The following is a 9,356-nucleotide window of genomic DNA, read 5'->3' on the forward strand; positions in this document are numbered from 1 at the left end:
ATCTGGTCAAGACAGGAATATATATTTTAATTTGTGGTGGGGTAAATGTTAGAAGTTGCAGCAAATATAGAGTATACAACAAGCTATCCCTCCCGCACGCGGTGGACGGACATGCAGCAGTGGATTCGATACTGTAGAAGTAGTAGTAACATCATTGTTCGTCTTCTCAAAGAGGCGAAGAGCCAAGCGCAACCCGAATGTGGCAGTTGCGAACGCTCGCCACAGTGTGTTTGGTTGCATTCTCATCTCAGCATAGTTGTTCCCTCTTCGTGCATGCTCATCCCAGCACCCCTCTTCATGCATGCTCTTCTCATGCATGCTCCTAGTGTATTTGTGTTAAGCTAGTGTGGACTCATGCACCCTTCATACACCCTACCAAACATCAAAGCATACCACAAAGCAACTGGGCCCGCGTGCCATCCACCAAATCACAGCGAAGTGCTACAGTCGAGACTCACCGGTCACCCCGGTGTGGCTATCATGACCCGTCATATCACAAAACCCACACCTTTACCAGCAGTGGTAAAGTGGCCTCTAAGTGGCCTCGAAGTTGGACTGGACGAAGCAACCATCATTTCACTGGAACGCTCGTTGAAGCCCTTTCTCCTCTTTCTTGAAGAAAACCTCACTCCAGGCTACTCATTTCTGCCATTTTTCTTCTGTACCGAGGAAGGAAAGGTGGGCGAATCAGTGGTGCTACTATATTTTCATTCCAAGAATCTTCTTTTTGCGAAGCACCGACCGATTCTCACAGCCTATTCTTCTCCCGTTTTCATTGTGATTATGGTTTCCTTTTGATTGCTTTTTGTTTGTCAGTTCATTGATGGATCCTGGAGCACCAGGCAAAGAGTTGCCGGTGGACAACCCACTTGAGACAGCGATCTCCAGGAAGTGAGCACCGACCAACAAGTTGACCATGTCGGCGGGCCAACCCATGGAGACGAAGAACTCCAAGAAACAATCACTGGCTAAAGAGTTGACGACGTTGGCGGACAAACTCCTCAAAGAAAGTTGGAAGAACAGCAAGGGCCCCACCGTGCCTACCCCAGAAACTCTAATGGCCACCAATGTGAGGCTCAAGGCCGAGTTTGAGGAGATAGTCGCCGTTGAGAAGCAGTATTCCCCTGGCAAGGTGATGGGCCCCATCTAGGACGAGGAGATGGCCCCGGGAGGGATGGGATCCCCCCGGTGAGCTGCACAAGGTAAAAAATAATGGCATACCATAGTTGTGGTTTTTTATTATTTGCAATGTGCTTGCTAATATGTTAGGGTTGTGCAGGTGCCGGTGGACGTCCTTGATGATTCCGATGTCGCGGCCCGTCCTGTGGACCACGCCCCAGAGATCGTTTTCGATGTCGCGGTCTGTCCTGTTGACATCGCCCCGGAGATCGATTCCGATGCCGATGTCCATCCTGTGCACATCGCCCCAGAGATCGATTCCGATGTCGCGGTGGACATCGCCCCAGAGATCGATTCCCATGCCGATGTCCGTGTTGTGCTCATTGCCCGAGAGATCGATGACAAGAAATAGTTGGTCGCGCTAATCCTTCAGGGTAGTTTGCATTGTGTTTAATTACCAGAACGATGTGTGTTATCAAACCATCTTAGTGCTAGTGCACTGTCTTGTGTGGGCGGTACTTGCTACTTTTGTTTGATAGTGAATCATGCGAACCCTCTCCGAGTTGTGGAAACAGATGTATCCTCACCAGCTTTTGATGTAATATATGGCATGCTTAGATGTAAGTTTGAACTGTTTATCATATCAGCAGGGCTTGTTTGATGATTCTTGGTGTTAGTAGGCTAGCTACTGTGTGAGCTATATTACTTGCAAAACACTCACCGAAGAGAAACGTTGGGGCTGATGAGCTCGTGGTATGCTTATACTGATCCGTCGTTGATCGGCCAATAGCCCAAGCTCCTAAAATTGTAGGCTTAGCGATCGATCAAACAATAGTCGACATGGATACATTCGGCCTCCTTTGGTTTGTAGGAATTTTATAGGAATCTATAGGATAGGATTTGCAAAGGAAAAATTCCTTTGAAGCCCTTTGGTTTGTAGGAATGGATTCCTATTCCTATGTAGGATAGGAATCAATCCTTCACATTTTGGAGGGAAAAAACATTAGCCTAGACTCAATGGCAAAATTCCTATCCTATGCACCAAATGACATCTCTTCCTCTACAGGAATTGAGATGCATGTCATCTCACTTCCTATGATTTTTCTAATCCTATAAAATGTCTATCCTATGAACCAAAGGAGGCCTGAAACTGAGGGAGTACAAATCCTAGGCGGGCTAGTTTGGCGTAGTGGGTTTCAGTGATATGACGTGGTACAGTGCCATCCAGTCTTTGCGTGTGGTAGCAGTGCTACGGGTACAATAAGTTTTCTTGAAGAAGCGGAATTTAATGAAGTCATGATGGTTCCTTCGTCCGAACAACTTACTGTGGGAAAGGTTGGGCCTGCGCTACGACCGGGGTGGACCAGGATAATTTTGTGCATGGTAGGTGGACCAGGATGGTCGACGTCCCACATGTCGGCGAATGAAAGTATTATTTCCGATATAGTGGACGAGCAACGAGTATTCATTGTTTATTTTTTATGAAAGCTATTGTCTCCACTGTTACGACGGAGGAGTGTGAAACACGGCAGCCCAGTGAACTTGGCATGTGCACCACTCCCTCCTTCCTCATGTAATACTACCATAGTGTTGACTATAAGGTTGGATATAATGTTACAACTTTTTCTCACTTTCTCTCTATCTATTTCCTCTCAAATGTTTTTAACTTTCTTTTTTAGACACAATTGTTTTTTATGCCTCTTCTTTATAGAATTAGTTTTTTATACCTAGGAGCACGTGTAGAGATGGGCTCCTGCAGATCCCACTCCTTGATTTTGTCAATGCCTCTCTCTCCTCCACATGTACAATGGTTCTATTGTGGGGCACTATGGTAGTATTACATGAGGAAGACAAGAGATGATCTCTTAGCATAAGCGGGATTAGGGCATGTACAATGGTTCTATTGTAGGGATGCCACATAGGATAAATGATGAGGTGGAGGAAAGAGAAATCATAAGAAAAGGCTTGTCTTCTCTTATTTAAGAGAAGATAAGAGATGATCTCTTAGCACAATATGTTTCACCATGTTTTTAGGAATAACTAGTTATTGAAGATAAGGCTAAGAGATGATCCATTGTACACATGTTTTTTTGTTCATCTCTAAATTACATGCAAGACTTATGATAAGACTATCTTATCAACCATGGTACAGTTATCAACCATGGTACTACTTGCTATGAATGCGAGCAGCTGGCGTCTGAGAGCATCCACAATGTATCATTCTGCTGCCTCTAGACCTGCCTCTAAGCCCTTAAGGCCAATTCTTTTGCTAGCTTCTAGAATAAGCTGAAATAAGCTACCCCCTACCCAGCTTATTCTAGAAGCCCAACCAAAATTATTTTTTTAGAAGCCCAATAGTTAAGACTTGACTAGTAGGCTTCTAAAAGAAAAAATTGGTTCGGCTTCTAGAATAAGCTGGGTAGGGGGCAGCTTATTCTGGAAGCCCAAAAAAGCCAGCAAAGGCTGTCGCTATACACTCCTGGACCAAGCCTCTAGGGAAAATTCTCTAGCGTCGCCTCTAACACAAGAGGCTTCCTCTAAGCCATTGCTTTGCACTAAAATAATTCCCTGGCCCTACTCACAATCCTTGTAGCACATATATTTGTTCAGATTTGGCCTGAGATGGTTGGAGAGAGTAAATATTTTATGTTACATATGGGCTCCACCTTAGAGGCTGCATGCCATAGCTATACATTGCGTTTCTTTTAACACACTATATATTGCGTTACATATGCCCTGAGGGGGGAGCGCGCGGGGGGAGGTGGTGGGGTGGGGGGTTCTGGTGGACCAGGGCGGTCGAAAGCGGGCTTGGAAGCAGTCCGGACTCCCGCATGGCCCACCTCACATTATCACCATATATATTTCTTGGAGTCTGTGCACGGCGGGCAGGCGATCTCTTCTCCCTCCCCTGTCTCTCTCTTCTCAGTCGACGCCCGCCAAGCGATTAGATTTCGGCTATTGACGGTTTATTCAATTGCGGTCCCACATGTCAGTGAAAATGCGAGACAACGCGTGTCCCCTCTGGTGAGCGGCGTGCAAGCCAGACTATCGGGGGTGCGACGCGTACGAGTCGTAAGTGTGCCGCCTTTTCCTTTTAAACTTGCAAAGCGTAACATTTTGGTGCGATCGATCATAGAAATCCAAAACAAAATGACGAGGGCGGTGCTTTCCCACGCGTTAGGCGGGCTAGTTTGAGTGATATGACGTGCTACAGTGCCGTGCACTTGCTCCATTTTTATGTAAGAAAGAGTCTACACTCTTACGTGGGAGGAGTGCGAAACACGGCGGATCTGATTTTGATCGAGGGATAATTGTTCCCTGCGAAATAATGGAGCATTGTTAGCGATTATAGCATGATAGTTAGGGCATCTCGAGCGCTAGCCCTCAAATTTACACCAGCATCTGTCCGAGGACACTGATGGATGCCATCCAATGCTGCCCGCATACCTTTCGACAACTATATGAACTAACCGGACGAAATTCATGCAAATAAAGCAAATTTCAAATTAACCGGATGAAATTCATTACATTTCAAAAACTTTTCCTATAAACTTGACGAAATTCATTACATATTTCGCACAAACCATACTAAAACCTACTGTAAACCTAATTTAAACGATCGCCGGCGCCCGGCCACCATGTCCGGCCATGAACCCGAGAAAGCCGGCCATTGCCTTTGCCTCCTCCTCACCCGCCTCGATAACCTCCTCCTCCGGAGCACAAGGTTTAGAAGATTTCCGCCTCCATGTCGCCGTCAAGCAGATAATCGGCCGCCGATGTTTATCCCACCAAGCTTGGCGCCGACTGAGTGGAGGAGCGGTGGCCTTCCTGGGACCAGAGCGGCGGCGACCTACCGTGTACTACTCTTCCTCGCTGCCGGCTGCGCCCGCGCGCGCATCGGCTTCGAAGTCGTGGCGGCGGAGGGCGGCCAGGGGGGAGCCGGCGATCTCCTTCGTCTGCTCCTGCGACAGTACGTACAAGAGAGCTTTGGAGCGCGCCCGGAGCAGAGCCGCCGATGTCCTTCGTCTACTCCTACGACAGTACGTCTAAGAGATAACTGGAGCGCCAAGAGGCCATGGTTGGACTGGTGCCGACAGAAGGAAGGGACCAGAGGAGAATGAGTGTGGGTCTCTGGCTATGGCTGGGAGCTGGGGCTCAAGTTAATATAGCGGGCGAATGGCAATGAGCCGCGGCAGACGGATGGACGGTTGGCGCCGGAGTAGGTTCGTCGGTAGCTGCGTGTCATTAATGTGGGCGGCGGACGGAAGGATAGCCGTGGTGTCGTTAACGCGGAACAGTCGCTTGCACCGGGATGCCGCGCGGGTGGCGCTCTCTCGGCCGTCGCGCTGCTGCAATGCCGGCGCCAGTGAGAGGTCGCGTCAGGCGTGAATGCGGACGGTGCTTCAGTGACTTAATCGCAGGTGTGTTGTATCACTGACACGTGGGCCCAACGGGCATCTGGCCCGCATGTCAGTGACACACCAACTGCACCTGCAGTTAAGGCCGGTGAATGCGGCATTGACGTTCTGGAGAGACGGTGACCGTTTCAGGCGGGAAGCGCACGCTAGCGATGGAAGGGGTTTCGGTAGGCCAGGGCGGTTAGACACTGGCGTGGTGGTAAAATGTGAACTCATGGATGACGAGCCTTTGAAGCGTATGCGGCACGTATTGACAACCAGGTGTCCATGCAACCATTCTTGTCGCTAGCTAGCCTTCGACGACCACCATTAGACACCACACAACCATGCATAACTTACGAATAATGGACGAATCGATCAGACACACACTCGTGTGCAGTAGCACTATGATCGGTTGCTCACGATAGTACATGCTCCGTACCATAGTACCCTCTCTAGCTAGGCTGTTTTATAGATTGTCGTTGTGATGGACGATATACATGAGCAAGGCGCCGAGTCACGAGTATGACCGTTGGTGTTGAGCCAGGTGAATACATGCTCGGTGTTCGCGGAGGCCTCCAGCAAACGTCTAAACAGTAATGTCACATACGCATAATTTTGGTTTTTATTTCTTTCTCCACTGACAGGTAGGCCCGCATAAATAGATAGATAAAGAACACGAGTTGATGAGGCGCATGCGGACTGTTTGACTAGTCAACCAGACAAATACGGAGCTATACGCTGAGCCAGTGACCGTATAATCACCATATCTCATATACAATGATCAAAGTGAGCTATCAAGACAAGTTTGATGACCGCCAATGCATTTTACTCGGTAATAAATGACCAGGATTGAAGGGGAATCCAAATTTCCTTCGTCTTCTGTCCTTGAGCTCTTGACAAACCAATGCACTTTACAGTTGTCCGGCCACTCCACCCCAGAGCTATCACCAAGCGGCGTTCATGCCACAGCGCCGCACACTAACCGATAAGGAAGTAATGGCATCCCGTCGCGCCGAGTTCCTCGCCGCCCACGACCGCACACAGAATGGTAGGGAAGTGGTGGCATCCCGCCGTGTCGAGTTCATCGCCGCTCGCGACCTCACACCTATGTGGGCGGAATTTGAAGCTGCCAAGGCCGAATGGGCGGTAGAGCAAGAGGCGGCCAAAGCCGCACAGAGGGAGCGGAAAAGTCAGAAAGCACTCAAGAAAAGAGAGGCCCGCCACCGCAAGAAAGAAGAGGACGCACACGCTGCTGCGGAGAGGTCGGCGGAGATCCAAGCACGGTGGGGTGTAGCCGACAAAGCCGGGAAGGAGAACGACGGTGTTTGGCCAGCATGTGAGAAGTAGTAGTAGTAGTAGTAGTAGTAGTAGTAGTAGTAGTAGTAGTAGTAGTAGTAGTAGTAGTAGTAGTAGTAGTAGTAGTAGTAGTAGTAGTTAGTGTCTGTGTTTGTGTCGCCCGTACGTTTGTTTAATTAATTACGAGCATGTACCAGTACTGCTAGTTACTACTGTAGTTTTGGAGCAAATTATCAGTACATTAGCCTAGACTCAATGGAAAAATCCCTATCCTATGCATCAAATGGCATCTCTTTCTCTATAGGAATTGAGATGCATGTCATCTCACTTCCTACGATTTTCATATTCCTGTAAAATTCCTATCCTATGAACCAAAGGAGGCCTCTGCTGGAGTAACTACTGTAGCTAGCAGTACTGCTGGTACAGTAGTTTTCTTCAAGAAGCGGAATTCAACGAAGTCATGATGGTTCCTTCGTCCGAACAACTTCACAGTGGGTAAGGTTGGGCCTGTGATTTGACGGCTCATTAGTAATTACTGCGGCGCGAAGACCGGGGTGACTCTCCCTTGGAGTTCTGCGGGCATGGCAAGTGGACCAGGATGGTCGACGTCCCACATGTCACCAAAGGGAAGTATTCTTTCCGATATCGAGGAGCAAGGAAACCGCGTGGTATAGTATCACTGGTGATTTATATTTATTTTTTATTTCTGATGAATGCTAGCATTTCAACTCTTACGACGAAGGAGTGCCAAACACACGGCACGTGCTGGATGTCCCACACGTCAACGAAAGGAGTGGGACATGAACAGCATGGTAGAGCGTCTCCACATCTCGGTCGGAGACCACACGTAGTAGTACTACTGTACTAGTGGTATGAACGATACAAAGTGCGACCCGGAGAGAAAGACACGTCTAGTTGGAAGGTCTCGGGGCATACACTTAAACAAATATAAAACCTAATATGTGCCTCCAATTAATATAGTAGTAGTAGTGTACTTAGGCACGTACTCCATAACATCACCGGGCATTGCACGTACAACATTCAGTGGTAGTAAGAGACAAATGCCTATATGCCACGCATGTTCATACTATTTGTGCCTTTCTACTTCACTTACTGCGCTACATTACTCAGGTTCATACGTCCACTCCTAGGTACATGTCCGTCTTGTAGTTCTAGTCCAACGTGTTCTTCATAGATGGAACAATCCATAAATGTGGGCAACGGGAGTCCATATCATCACAGTTAGTGTGGCTCCCCACGATGGAGACTCATCCAAACTATGGCCAGCCTCGACGCAGAGCAGTCGCGTGCACCGGGAAGCGGCGCTCTCTCGGCTGTCGCGCTGCTTCAAAGCCGGCGCCAGTGAGAGGTCGCCTCCGCTCTGCTGGGCATTAATGTGGCACTGACGTTCCGGGGCGACGGTGACCGCTTCACGCGAGAAGCGCGCGCCGGCAAGGGAGGGGGGTTGGGTCGGCCAGGGCGGTCAGACGCGGGCGTGGTGGTGGTATTGGTTTTGAACCGTTTCAGTGGTAGTACTAGTAGTTTGCAAAACTACTCAATTATTGAACTTAGTTTCCTAAGAAAATGTGGTAAAGAACATTACTTCACAGCCCGCTTCCCTTCTCCTTCCTCTTCCACCGCCCGCACACGTCCGCGGGAAGCGACCAGTCAACCCTTATATAGGAGTGCTAGCACAAAAAATGCATGCATGACCACTAAAATTTCTAGATTAAAGCGCCGCTTCGGCGGGAGTATAGCGTATGTCGTTACCTTCGGCCAGGCCATGGCTACCGGGCTACGGCGACCAGAGAAGAGGCGGCGGGAGGGGAATGAATGCAGCTATTGTTTCGGTTCGCTGTCCGGCTTAAATAAATGCGCACCATCACGTGTACCCGCGGGTGCACAAATTGTAACATACGTGTCTGCTTAAGTGGGCATCACGTAACTGGTGTGTGTGAGAGATTCTGAGAGACAGAGTGCGTGTGTGCGACTCTACTCTTCGGACATGTACTCAACCTTTTGCATAGGGATATAAGTATAATGGTATTACACTTTAGCTAGTGATTTACGTGGCCATGTTAACGTGGTTGTGTAAAAAAATGTCACTTCCTACTCGTGATCTGCGTTATATAATTACTAGCAAGATGCTCGTGCATTGCACGGAACATCAATATGCATTTTTTTACAAAACACCTGTTGTGATTGACCCATGCAGGAGTAATTCCATGTGTAAAAACTAATGATATCTCGAGAATTTTATCAGAAAACTAGTATCTCGACAATTTCATCAAAAAATGAAAGATGAGAGATAAGGTGAGGAGGAGTTGAGCATGGTGGTGACTGGTGGTCGGACTGGGCGGAGGCATGGGGATGGACGGCGCCGGCAGGCGGCAGCGGCCACCATGCTAGATTGTTCTAGAGACTTCCTTTTTTAATTGCTCAGAAATGAGGTTGTGGGAGATAAGGATGATGAACGAGGCAAGGCCTTGTCTGTAAATGTGGAGAGAGGTGCGGGTTTCTTTTGTAAAATTGTCATAGTTT

This window comes from Triticum aestivum, chromosome 3D (assembly GCF_018294505.1).
Source record: "Triticum aestivum cultivar Chinese Spring chromosome 3D, IWGSC CS RefSeq v2.1, whole genome shotgun sequence".
Taxonomy (NCBI): Eukaryota; Viridiplantae; Streptophyta; class Magnoliopsida; order Poales; family Poaceae; genus Triticum; species Triticum aestivum.